This window comes from Myxocyprinus asiaticus, chromosome 11, assembly GCF_019703515.2.
Source record: "Myxocyprinus asiaticus isolate MX2 ecotype Aquarium Trade chromosome 11, UBuf_Myxa_2, whole genome shotgun sequence".
Classification (NCBI taxonomy): domain Eukaryota; kingdom Metazoa; phylum Chordata; class Actinopteri; order Cypriniformes; family Catostomidae; genus Myxocyprinus; species Myxocyprinus asiaticus.
In genome coordinates, this window is record NC_059354.1 from 43,055,647 (window position 1) to 43,069,488 (window position 13,842).

A 13,842-nucleotide genomic window follows, 5' to 3' on the forward strand; every position below is an offset into this window, starting at 1 on the left:
TTAAATTTATTCACTTTTTATTAGTTTGTAGTTATGTATTTGATATTATGTATTTATATGTTGTTATGTACTTTTAATATATATATATATAATATACACACACACACACATACATACAGTACTGTGCAGAAGTTTTAGGGACTTGTGAAAAATGTTGTATAGTGAGGATGTCTTCAAAAATGGTAAATGGTCTGCACTTATATAGCGCTTTTTTAACCTTAGCGGATCCAAAGCGCTTTACACTGTGACTCATTCATCCATTCACGCACACACTCACACACCAATGATGGCAGAGCTGCCATGCAAGGCGCTAGCCTGCCATTGGGAGTAACTTGGGGTTCAGTGTCTTGCCCAGTGACACTTTGGCATGTGGAGTCATGTGGGCCAGGAATCAAACTGCCAACCCGCTCTACCACCTGAGCTACAAATAGTTTTCATTTATCAGTTAACATCATACAAAGTCCAGTAAAGATAAAAAAAAAGCTAAAGCAATATTTGCTGTGGTCACCTTTGCCTTTAAAACAGCCCCAATTCTCCTAGGTACACCTGGACACAGTTTTTCTTGGTTGTTGGCATATAGGATGTACCAAGCTTCTTGGAGAGTTCACCACAGTTCTTCTATCTACTGTAAGCACTCAAAACCCCAGTGCGCATGCACACTCACCATCTACGGCAAGCCCCGATGGGAAAATGTACTGCACACACACATATACACAGTACAGTGGAAAGACACTCAATGTTACAACAATTAAACTAAATTCAAAATTAAGTCTGTTACATATGCCCCCCTTCCAGAATAAACATCCTTGTTTACATTCAAGAACAATAAACCTTATAAACAGACATAAACCATCCACAGCTGTGTAAAGTGAAACACAATATACAAATAATAACATACAATGTACAGTATACAATACACACAATATAGAATACACATTATACAATACAAATAGTATATATAGTATATATAAAATGTACAGTAGGTTGTATTGTACTGTTATGACATTCAGGCTGTCGGTTGATAGTCAGTTGTTGTTAAGAGAGAATATAATATATGACAGTCCAGTGTGAGATAATAAGATTAATAAAGTGCAGTGCTGATGTATATTGATCATGAGAGATCAAGAGTTCAAAAGTCTGATTGCTTGGGGGAAGAAGCTGTCATGAAGTCGGCTGGTGTCCTGATGCTGTGATTCCGCCTGCCTGATGGTAACTGTGAGGGCAGCCCATGGCACGGGTGGCTGGAGTCTCTGATGATCTTCCGAGCTTTTTTCACACACCGCCTGGTATATATCCCCTGCATCTGTCTTAGATAGATGGATCATCTCCAATGTGGCAGTGCCATCTACAAATGTGATCTTAGTTTTTGCAGATGAAGAAAGTTCTTGCCTGTCCTTCATCCACTGAATCTTAATTGGTTGAAATCCACGCACATGCATCCGAGGGTTAGTGTTTCACCCTCAGCCACAGTCACTGGCTGTGAGGCAAGTCAAAGCTTGGTGGTACTTTTTGCTCTGCATTCAGAAAATACATAATTATGACCCTTTTATAAATTTTATATTTAAAGAGTAAATCTCCTGGCCATCTTTATGCCATTTCACAAGAGTCTTTGGGCTTCCCGCATATGTGCATTCAAGTATCAGCGATTTGCCCATTTCAACATAGAGGTTCTTTAGCTTCTTGACAAAGTGTGCAGCCTCTGAATCAAAGAAGTCATGTAAGACATATGAGACAAAAAGCTGTCACAAATATGCAAGAATCAATTTGTCATATGTCTAATATAAATCTGACCTTTTACAAACAAATTCACAGGGCAATTGTCCTTCCCTGCATCATTAATGATCTGGCCAGCATGAGATTTGTCAATGTTGTAGAGTTCCAGAATTGCAGTATCTCCTCTTAAAGCAATCTCACAGCTTCTCCCAGACACTGTTTCCTTACTGCCCCGAACCACTTCAGTTTCACTGGGGCACTTCCTTTAACGGTTGCTGTAAAGATAACATTTGTACCCGGGAGTGCTTCCACCGGCTGAGGTGTGGTCACAAAAGACGGAGGTTCTACAGTAAATATGACAATGAAAAGCTTGTGAAATGTGTCTCAGGACTTGTCAACTTTAAATCAAACGATTTACATCTGCAATTACAGTGTAAGTTCATAAAATAATGCTAATTCTTTTGTCATTTACTCACAATAATATCATTCAAACCCATATGACCTTCTTCCGTGGAACACAAAAGGAGATGTTGGGAAGAATGGTCTTGGTCACCATTCTCTTTCATTGCATGGAAAAAAGATCAGATGAAAGTGAATGGTGACAAAGGCTGTCAGCCCCCAACATTTGAATCTCCTTTTGTCTTCCACAGAAGAAAAAAAAAAGTCATACAAGTTTGGAACAACTTAAGGGTGAATAAATAAATAATTTTCATATTAGGATCAATTCCACAACAAAAAAAGATAAATTTTACACTGAAACACTAACCTTTAACAACTAGGGAAGCATATGTCTCTGCAACCCCTGCACAGTTTACTGCTTTACATTTGAATGTGCTCGAGTCTGAAAGTTTTAAAGTTGGCACTTTCAATGTGCAAGTATTCTAAGCAAATGTAATCTCATAGTTTGGCCCACTTTTGATCTCCTCATCGCTGTGGTACCAAGAGATGGTGAGAGGTGCAAACCCTTTACATTCCATTTCAGTTGCTTTTCCAACAATAATCTGCATGTCCTTCAGTTTTCGTGAGAATGAAGGAGGGACGATTTTGTCTGTTTGACAAAAAACATTCAACTTTTAACTAAATACAAAATCACAAGCAATTCGAAAAAAATTAAAAAATAAAAATATTTATACCTGAATATTTAGCATTACTGACCTAAAACAGTTAGGTGCATTTTGCAGCTATCACTGCCAACTTCATTCTTGATCTCAAATGTGTATTCTCCAGTATCACTTATTTCTGTTGAAAGATCTTATGACTAGAGAGCATTTTTGAGAAGCTGATTTTGTATTTCTTGCCTGAAGACAGTTCCATGCCATCCTTGTACCATTTTGGTTGAAGCTCTGGTGTTCCAGATACAGTGCACTCTAAGGCTGCGTTGTCACCAGCAGTGACACTGTTTGACTCTGTCTTATCCACAATTGCTGCAGGTTCTAAAAATGTAGAAGCATTAAATGTAGGTTGAAAGTTAACTGTAAAACTTAAATGTAGGTTACCTAAATGTATGTGGCCTTTAACAGATTCTTACAAACCTGAGACAGTTAGGTTAGCTGTGCATTCCGTAACACCAGCATCATTTTTGAGCTGGCAGGTATATTTTCCAGCAGTTGTAGAGTCAGCTTTAAAGATCCTTAGGGTGATTTGACTATTCTCAAATATAATTTTTCTGTTGTCACCATCTCTGAGAATGTAGTCTTTATCTTGAACCCAAGACACTGTCATAGGCTGAGAGCCTTTGACTGTAGCCATCACAATCACCTCCTCACCAGAGATGGCTATTGTATTGGACAATTTCTTCACAAAGGCTGGTGGCCCTGAATAGCAGGAAGGCATGTGTAAGCCAAAGGAAACCCTTTTCTTTGTAAATAACATTGTTTATTGATTCAAAAAGAAAGCACAACAGAGAAAAACACAACATATACACACCGAATCAACATTTAACTTTTAACACTCATTAACATCCCTCCCCAAACACCAACCCCACCCTACCCCAAAGAACACCCCTGTGGTCACATAAAATAATACACACACACAAACAATAAAAAAAATAAAAAATTATAAAAAAATATATATATAATAAATATACATAATTAAACTAAACATCTCCCTCCTCATCCTTTCCCCTAGAGTCCTCCAAAACTGCCAAATACCTACCCCACTTCCTGAAAAATAAGTCCTCCCGCCCCAGCCTTCCATCTATCATCCTCTCATAAGCCGCCACCCTGCCCATCTCCGCACACCACTCTGGAAATGGTGGCGCTCCGTCTGACTTCCATCCCCTTAAAATAATTTGTCTACCAATCATCACGCTAGTCAGAACCCAATTTTTTTTATATATTTGTCACCCGAATTTATAACTTCCCCATCGCCCAAGATGCAAAGTCTGGGGCAAAGTAAAATTTGAATGTCACGCAAATAATTCTGAATCTTTAACCAAAAATCTTGGATCTTAACGCATCCCCAATAAACATGGGCTATGTCTCCAACTTCTGATTGGCATCGCCAGCATGTGGGTGTGTCTTTAAGACCAAGCCTGTATAATCTAGAGGGGGTCCAAAAAAGTCTTTGTAAAATCTTAAATTGCATAAGACGAACCCTTGCATCTCTAGAAGCAGACTTTACATTTTTCAGAATCTTAGTCCACACTCCATCCTCCAATACCAAATTCAAATCTTTCTCCCATAATTTCTTAATAGAAGTTAAAGCTCCATCCCCCATACTCTGAATTAACAGGGAGTAGTACACTGATGCCTCATGACCTTTTCCAAAACCGCAATCTCTCCCAAAGCATCTGGCACAATTGTAAATACCTATAAAACTGAGGTCTGGGGATCCCAAAATGTTGGACCAAGTTTTCAAACGATCTCAACACACCACTTTCATATAGGTCACCGAGTGTAGCAACCCCCTTCACAATCCACTCTGGCCAACAGAAAGGGGACTTGCCAATACACAATCTTGGGTTCTGCCATATGCTTGAGGCAACATTTAATAAGTGTCCAATTTAAACAATCTGGACACTTTAGTCCATACCGAGTGTAAATTCTAAATAACGGGGTGTAACTTAACTTTTCCAATTAGTTTGATAGAGATGCTTTGTAACGGTGAAATAGGGGCAAGAACTGCCTGTTCAATAACAAACCAGGGAGGGGCTCTTTCAGGTGGAAGCGACCAATGAGCCAAATGTCTGAGACTGAACGCATAGTAATAAAACAAAATCTTGGGTAGGCCTAGCCCACCTTTGTCAATCGGCCTATGTAACTTATTAAAATGCAATCTGGGACATTTACCATTCCAAATGAAGGATTTCGCTATGCTATCGAATTGCTTGAAATAAGAGAGGGGGACATCTACAGGTAGGGACTGTAGCAGGTAGTTACATTTTGGAATACAATTCATTTTAATAACATTAACCTTCCCAATCATAGATAAATGTAATGAATCCCACCTGCCCACATCGCTCAAAAATCTTTTTATTAAAGGGTCAAAATTGACACTAACTAAATCAGACAAATTTGCTGGAAGTAAAATCTCCAAATACTTAATGTCCTGTTTGGGCCATTGGAAGGCGCCCGGCTGGAAAGCTGTTACTGGACAGTACGCTGTCAGAGCCAAAGCTTTGGATTTAGACTTAGACTTTGTATCCTGAGAACTTGGAAAAGGAATTAATAATTCTGTGGAGGCAAGGCATAGATCTAGTAGGTTCAGAGACAAATAATAAAATATCATCTGCGTAAAGCAGAAGTTTATTCGCCACACCTCCCGCCACCACCCCTGGAAAATCATCCTCCTTTCTTATCGTGGCTGCTAATGGTTCCAGGGCAAGACAGAACAATAAAGGGGAAAGAGGGCAGCCCTGCCGAGTTCCCCTATCCAAAGTAAAATAATCTGAAATTAATCCATTTGTTTGTACCGCTGCTACAGGGTGTCTATAAAGTAACTTAATCCATCCAATAAAAGTATTTCCGAACCCATACATTTCCAAAACCTTAAAAAGATAATCCCATTCTACCATATCAAACGCCTTTTCGGTGTCAAGTGAGATGGCAGCGACCGGAGACTGATAATTTGCCACTGACCACATAATATTGATGAGACGCCTGATGTTATCAGAAGAGCTACGCTCCGAATAAACCCCACCTGATCTATATGTATAAGAGATGTCATAACTTTACTTAATCGATTAGCCAGAATACAATATTTGACAATATTTTTACTTCTAGTTGGATCAGGGAGATTGGACGGTAACTTTTACACTCACTTGGATCTTTGTCTTTTTTAAGAATCAGACTGATCCGGGCTTGTGTCATGGTTGGTGGAAGCTTTCCATTCTTTAATGATTCAGTATAAACTTCTAACAAAAGTGGAGCCAGTTCTGTAGCATAAGATCTAAAAAATTCAGCTGCAAAATCATTGCCAGTAGGTAGGGACTTAATTACCTCATCAAGCTCCTCCAAGGTTATCTCAGAATCAAGAAAGTTTTTTTGCTCAATCGTCAGTTTAGGAAGTTCTAATGGTTCCACAAAGTTTCTAATATCTTCATCAGTAGACGAAGACGTGGAACTATAAAGATCAATATAGAACTCTTTAAAGGCATTATTAATATCAATGGCTGAATTAAAATTTTTTGGGAATGATAGAAAGAGACTCTCTCTGCTTTATATCTAGCCAAAAGCTTCCTTGCTTTGTCACCCGACTCAAAGTATAACTGTCTTGCCCCGAATAACCAAAACTCCACTTTCCGTGACAAAATAGTATTATATCTGTATTTCAATTGGGTCAATTCTCTGAGGCCATCAGCTGACATACGGCGCTTCAGCTCTGCCTCTGCACTTTTAATATTCTCTTCCAACTCCACAAGTTCTCGTGCATTGGATTTTTTGATGAATGAGGCATACTGTATGATCCAACCCCTAAGAAGCGCCTGACGTGCCTCCCAAGCCACGCCCACAGAGGATACCAAGGACCAGTTGGTCTCCATATAAACATTGATTTCAGTCTTTAACATTTGTTGGAAATCAGGATTTTGCAAAAGGGACACATTAAGGCGCCAACTATATGATTTATTTTTCTCTATATGTGGCATCACTTCTAAACTCACCAGGGCGTGATCTGAGACTAAAATGTTTCCAATTGAGCAATCCACAACAGATAAAATAAGGGATTTGGATATATAAAAAAAAAAAATCTATTCTAGAATAAATCTTATGGACTGATGAAAAAAATGTATAGTCCCTACCAGATGGGTTCAAAAGTCTCCAAATATCCATAAGACCAAGATTTGTACACATCCTGTGAAGCATCAATGTTGCTCTAGGGGGCTTACACACTTTTGCTTCACTATGATCAAGGGCTGAGTCCATCAAAAGATTAAAGTCTCCTCCCAATATTATATCATGAGGGGTGCCAGCGGCTTGCAACATCCCTTCAAGATCTATAAAAAAGCCTTGATCATCAGTGTTAGGTGTGTAAATATTAGCCAAAATCAGTCTTTGCCCTTGAATTTCAACTAACACAATAATGACTCTTCCTAATTTATCTTTAGTCTGTTTGAGACATTTGAATTGTAGATGTTTATTAATCAATATAATGACTCCCTTGCTCTTACTTGAGCCAGCACTAAAAAAAACATGTCCACCCCATATCTTCCCAAATTTTTCAGCTTCCTGCGGGGAGAGATGTGTTTCTTGAAGAAACACTATATCATATTTCTTACGTTTAAGAAAAGAAATAACCTTCCTTCTTTTTATGGGGTGCCCCAACCCATTTACATTCCATGTGGAGAGAGATAGTACACTCATATTAACAACTGACATATTGATATAATAAAAAAATAAAAAAATTGTGTGTGAAAAACAAAATTATACAGACCACATTCCCCATTAGTGAAACAATCAACCACCGAACATCCCCCCGAACAAAACAAACAGAAAAAAGAACAACAGCGCCAACCGGCGTCAATCCCTCTAAACGCAAAAGGTCCGTGAACACCCACGAGTCCCCACGACAACAATTTTGCCTCACAAATTACATAACAGAAAATACTTTGTAAAATAAACCCATCAAATAGGAAGAATGAACACAAAGAATGTGTTGATTCATTCACAGAACTGTCTCAATGGTGTGATCATCCACAAAACAAATTCCAGCTGATATAAAACCATTCAGATTCCTCGGTTGACAAACAAATGTTCAGTGAGCCAGCTGTTATGAGTGCAGCAGATGACGTAATCATTCCAATGTCTCGTAAAAAAAAACTCAACAAAACAAACTACAGTCAGCAGGAGGAATAAGCACGAAGAACGAACAGATTAATCCACAGCTGTTCCAAAGGAGTGTTATTCAATAGAACAAGCTCCAGCCGCTAGGCGGAACCAATACAAAAAGAAAAAAACCCAGCATCCCTGTTCCCCGGATGGTCAAGTCAATTCACTTGGAGGCTGCATAAACGTATATACCATGACTTGCACAATCTGTCAACTTTATAAAAGACATCCTTTGTGTGAGCATGTAGATATTTTGCAGTCATCCGTAATGTCCACTCTCAATCTGTCTGGGAACTTCAATGCAAATGTAATCTTTCATCAGTGCAAAAGTTTCTTTAAGGAAAAGTGTTATTCACAAAACAAGCTCCAGCCACTAGGCGGAGCCAACGCAAAAATCCTAAATGTCTCCCAGCTTCCTCAAGAGTAAGTACAGTGAGTCAGGCCCACTCACATGAGAAACATCCAATGGTTTACTCAGACATTGATTCTATAAAAGATATTGCCTGTTTTGGACATGTAAATACTTTGCGACCGACCTTCGTTTATATTCTCAGTTTGGCAGGAAACATCAGAGCAAACGAGATCTTTTTCTGATGTAAGAGTTTCTTGCATTCCTTGAACCGATCGCATTTCTCTCTTTTCGAACTCGCAAAGTCCGGGAACAAGAAAATATTATGGTTCTTCCAAGAAAGCTTCCCTTTGCTCCTGGCGCAACACAAGATCTTTATCGGATGATCTCAGAAATCTGGCCAGAATCAATCTGGGCCTATCTCCCTCAGCAGATCTGTGAGCCGGCACTCTGTGAGCGCGCTCGATTTCCAGCTTGTGGCCTGTTATGTCGAGCAGACTCGGGAAAAACTCATCTAGGAATTTCACCATATCTCTGCCCTCAGGAATTCCAACAATTCGAACGTTATTCCTGCGGCTTCTATTCTCAAGATCTTCGAGCTTTTCAAGATGTTCCAAATCAACTTTGGTCGCGGATGGATTAGCGGTTAATTCCCTCTCCGAAGATTCCAGAAAATCTATTCGTTTTTCAACATCAGTCACTCTTGTACCTAACCTAATCGATCGACGTATTACAGCGAGATCCTCCAAGTCAGCAAGAATCTTTGTCAACATCACCGACATGTTGGACAACTGACGCTGGATCTCCTCTCCCGCCGCGCGGTCCCCAAGTCTGTAGGCCTGTCGGGGCTTTCATCCTGAACACGTAAGTGTCTTTTAATGTCTCCAGAGCCCGAGGATTTTGACTTCTTTGCCATGTTTTGCAAGAAAGGACAAATGTGTAACTGTGTATTTCAAAATTCACCAGATTATAACATGAAAATAATCAAAAATTCAGCGAAGTGCGCAGACCTCGTCGCTCACACGTCTGCTCCTTGCATGGCGTCACGTGACCAGCTCAGGAAACCCTTTTCTAATATATCTAAAATATCGAATACTTTGACCTGCTATCTTACTAACCTCTTAGCTTTACTGTGCCCTGGCAGGAATCACTTCCTACATTATTGGATGCTTTGCATTCATATTCCCCTGCATCTGATGCCTCCAGTCTAAGGATGTGGATGGTTGCCGAGCATCCCTCAGACACAAATTTATACTTCCTACTTTCCTTCAACTGTTTTTTATCTTTATACCAGCTTATCTCAAAAGGCGCTGAGCCTTTCAGCTCACAGTTAAGACTGACATCTCCCCTTTAGTCCCTCAACTGGTGTTGGCACTTTGTGGAAAGTAAGTGGCTCTACAAAAACAGATTTCAAATAAAAAAAAGAGAACTTGCGTAGATTGAATTTTATATGAAAATCAATCAACAGATCATTACTAATTAATAAATCTTCCGAAACATCTGTTACAGGTATAAAACTGGTAAATGAAAGATCTATCAACTGTCTAACCTTTGACTGTGAGTGTGGTGCTGCAACTCTTAGTTCCTGCATCATTCTGGGCTTCACAGGTATACACACCATTATCCTCAAAGCTTGACTTGAAAATTTCAAGGACTGCTACAGAGTCATCAAAAGTCATTCTCAAGTTGTCACCATCACTGGGTAAGGCATCATTTTTGTACCAGCTAATTTTCAGAGGAGCTGTGCCAGTAACATTGCATTCAAGCTGAAGTGGCTCTCAAATTAGACATGTTATCCCAATGATGTACATGCAACATAAAAAGGAGGACTGAGGATGACTTCATAAAAATGCAAGCTGAAATGATGGCTGAAAGGGAGTGAAGCATAATGAAGAAAACTGATGAGGTAAGATGATGGTGAAAAGCAGACAGACAATTCACATGAACGAGACTAGAGCATGCAAATGGTAAAACACAATAAAAGAATGACTATGATGAACGTTGATAAGGGTACTTAAAAAAGGTCCAACCTTTTACCAACAAGGTTGTGATGCATTTAGCGGTTCCAGCATCATTGTTGATTTGGCAAGAGTAAATTCCCCTGTGCACAATTCCGACGGCAAAAAAGTCTAGGAAGCACGAGAAGCCTTTCAGGCCAGTAAAACAGGAAGGTCCACAGAGAAGCTCAGTGTCATATTTGAACCATTACACAGTGAAGGGAGGTATTCCCTTAAAGGTACTCTTAAAGCGAACAGTGGTATTTGGAATGATCGCCTGTGATTCTGGAACTAGCACAAAGCCTGGTGGCTCTAAATCATTAATGGGAAAGAAACATAAATACATCTGTTAAGAAACTGGCACCCATCTTAGATTTGATGTATGTATGTAAGAATGAAATGTACTAGTACGACTTTGGCCATCTGAACTTTCACCCTCAGTGTTCCACTACATTCACAACTTCCTGCTTTGTAAGTTTGCAAGTGTATGTTCCTGTGTCTGCTTTTTCTAAAGACTCGATTTCCATAGACATGCTATTGTCATCCTGAAGCAGTTTATGCTTGGTTCTTCCTGACAGTTTTGTTCCATCTTTCACCCACTCCACAGTTATGGGGAGCGAGCCTGATATTTTGCATCCGATTTGAATATTTGTGCCCAAGATTTCCTCCATCTCCATCAGAGGTTTGACAAAGGATGGGGGAATTATTCGCTCTGTTTGCAAGACAAAGAAAAGTGAAAATCATAAATATCCATATAATTCATTTAATTGTGTCTAATTATTCTATTTATTATAATTGAACACTAACCTAGGACATTCAAAGTCACTTTGCACTGGCAGGCACTAATGTGGTTGAAACCTCAAACTCATAAGTTCCTTTGTCCTTCAGTTGGACAGACTGAATCTTAAGTTGGCTAACATTATTGACAAAGCTCAGGCTATGCTGTCTTGATGGTACCACTTCCTTGCCATCTCTACTCCATTTCAATTTCAGCTCAGGAGAGCCGATGACTTCGCACTCAAAACTAACTAGATCTCCAGCGGTGACATTAATCACATCTGGCTTCTCAGTTATCTTGGGTGGTTCTGGAGATAACATAACATAAATATATTTATAATAGCAAGATTTTAGGATTGGCAGTTCCAATAAGCACTTGCAAAAATAACCAACTTTGCACAAAAAGGGTTGCAAAACACTTCTCTTGCCCTGCCTCATTTACAGCCTGGCAGGTGTATTTTCCACTGTGGGTGGACTCAGACACAGGTATTCTCAAAGTGGCAATATTGTTCTCAAAGGTCCTCTCAATGTTAGGATCCTCCAAGATCCAGTTTTCATCTTTTTGCCATTGTATTAACAGAGGTGAAGAACCTCTTACAACTCAGCACTTAAACTCAGCCACCTTTCCAAGAACTGTGACAACATTCTCAATCCTCTCCACAAACGATGAGGGCTCTGATAGGATGTGCAAAAATGTTTAAGAATGTGAAAAAAATCAAATGATAAACATGTAAAACTGATATTAAACATAGGTCAAAGCTAACCTTGGATGCTGAGTGTAGTCTGACTTGAACAACTCCCGACTTCATTTGCAACAATGCATTGATACTCTCCAATATCTAAAGCATCACATTCCTGTACATCGAGAGTCATTACAGAGCCATTCTTCTGCAAAACTACATGCTTAAGACTTGATTTAATGTCCTTTAAATCCTTTTGCCAGGTGACCTCAAAAGGTACATGACATTCAAAATATGCATTTGAGCCATTAACAATCTCAAGAGGACTCAATGGCTTGACAAGAACTGGTGGATCTGAAAGAGGGAAAACGCTTGAAATAAAAACGGAAAAAATCCGCTTTCTGGGCAAGAATCATGCTAATCACTGAAACATATATTAAATTCACAAGGAACTAACCTTTCACTCTTAGCACAGAGTGAAAGGTTAGTTCCTGTGTCTTTGATATCACTACTGCTTATCTCAAGCCGAGCCACAGAATCGACAAAAGTAATTTTATGCTTGTCACTTGGACTTATTTCATTCCCATCTTTGAACCAGTATGTATCTATCTCTGGAGTGCCCGTAATGTGGCATTCGAAAACTATCAATTGGTCAGGTTTTACAACTGACATTTTGAATCTGGGGGGTTCTGTAAAGATGTACAAGAAAATAAAAACGTATTGAATCATTTAACAAAGGTTTATGAAAAGAAATAATTTATTAAAAAATAATTTTGTTGAAAACCTTTGACGAAAAGTGTTGCTTGGCAAACATCAGATCCAACATTATTACTTATTTCACAGACATAATCTCCAGAGTCTGAGAGCTTAGCGAAAAAAAGCTCAAATGAGCTGGAAGAGTCACTTTTGTGAACTGAACAGTCAATTCCTGATGAAACTTCTTTCTTATCTTTAAACCACTTAATGGTCAGTGGTGGTGTTCCAGACACAAGCACATTAAACTTCACTCTGGATCCATCTTGTGATTCAGGCCTCTCAATGATTGAAGGAGGTTCTGTATATAAGAACAAATGCAAATTTGGGAAGGCTTTTTTATTCTACACAATACAAATGCATATTATACATTTCTGTCCTACTTCATTTCCTACAATGCACTGATATTTTCCAGCATTTTACATTTACCACATCTAGGCAAAGCTGCTAAACATATTTACACTTCAGCTGAAATAAGTCTAACAAAGAATGCAATGATGGGCTAATAGAGTTAAAAGTACTGTAACTGCACAACTCACAACTTTACAAACTAACAAATTAAATCATCATTCACAAAACAATCAAGTACTAACCTTTAACTTTCAGTGTGCCTGAATTCTGGATGGTGCCTGCTCGGGTTTTTAGCAATGCAAGTGTAATTGCCACTGTTTGAGCTATCAAGATGACTGATATCCAAAGATGCTGCATTCTCAAAGAACATGCATTTGTATTTCTCATCTGTCTGCATCTTATTTTCCTTGAACCAAGTGACAGTTATGGGAAGAGACCCAGAGACCAGACACTCCAGTTGAGCAAATGATCCTTTAATACTCTTCATTGCCTTCAATGTTCTTGTGAAAGAAGGTTTCATTATTTGATCTGTTACATTAAGAGGAAAATAAGACAACATTTCAAAGGTTGATCTAAAATGAATTCCTACAAAGCAATAAATGGAATTTTGGCATGTTTTTCCTGTCTAACATACTAACCTAAAACAGTCGCGACTGCCTCACATGTGCTGCTTCCAGCATCATTTGAAACCTTGAAGATATATTCACATCATTCTTCTCCATAGAGAGGATTTTTAATGTAGAGCTTGTATCAGTGCTCTGTACTTTGTATTTTTTGCCAGATGCCAGCTCCTTGCCATCCTTTAGCCATTTTGCTTGAAGAACTTTAGAGCCAGAGTACCTGCACTCTAGAGTGGCAGGATCACCTACTGTGACACTGATAGACTTGGCTTGCTCTGTGATGTTTGCAGGCTCTGCAACTACATTAAAGCATGAATGAAAAACAGCTATTATCTG

General features: G+C 39.0%; 1 pseudogene; it reads right to left on the reverse strand.

The window, feature by feature from the left end:
• Positions 1-13,842, reverse strand: part of LOC127448037 (titin-like) — a 23,832-nt pseudogene continuing 9,990 nt past the window's right edge.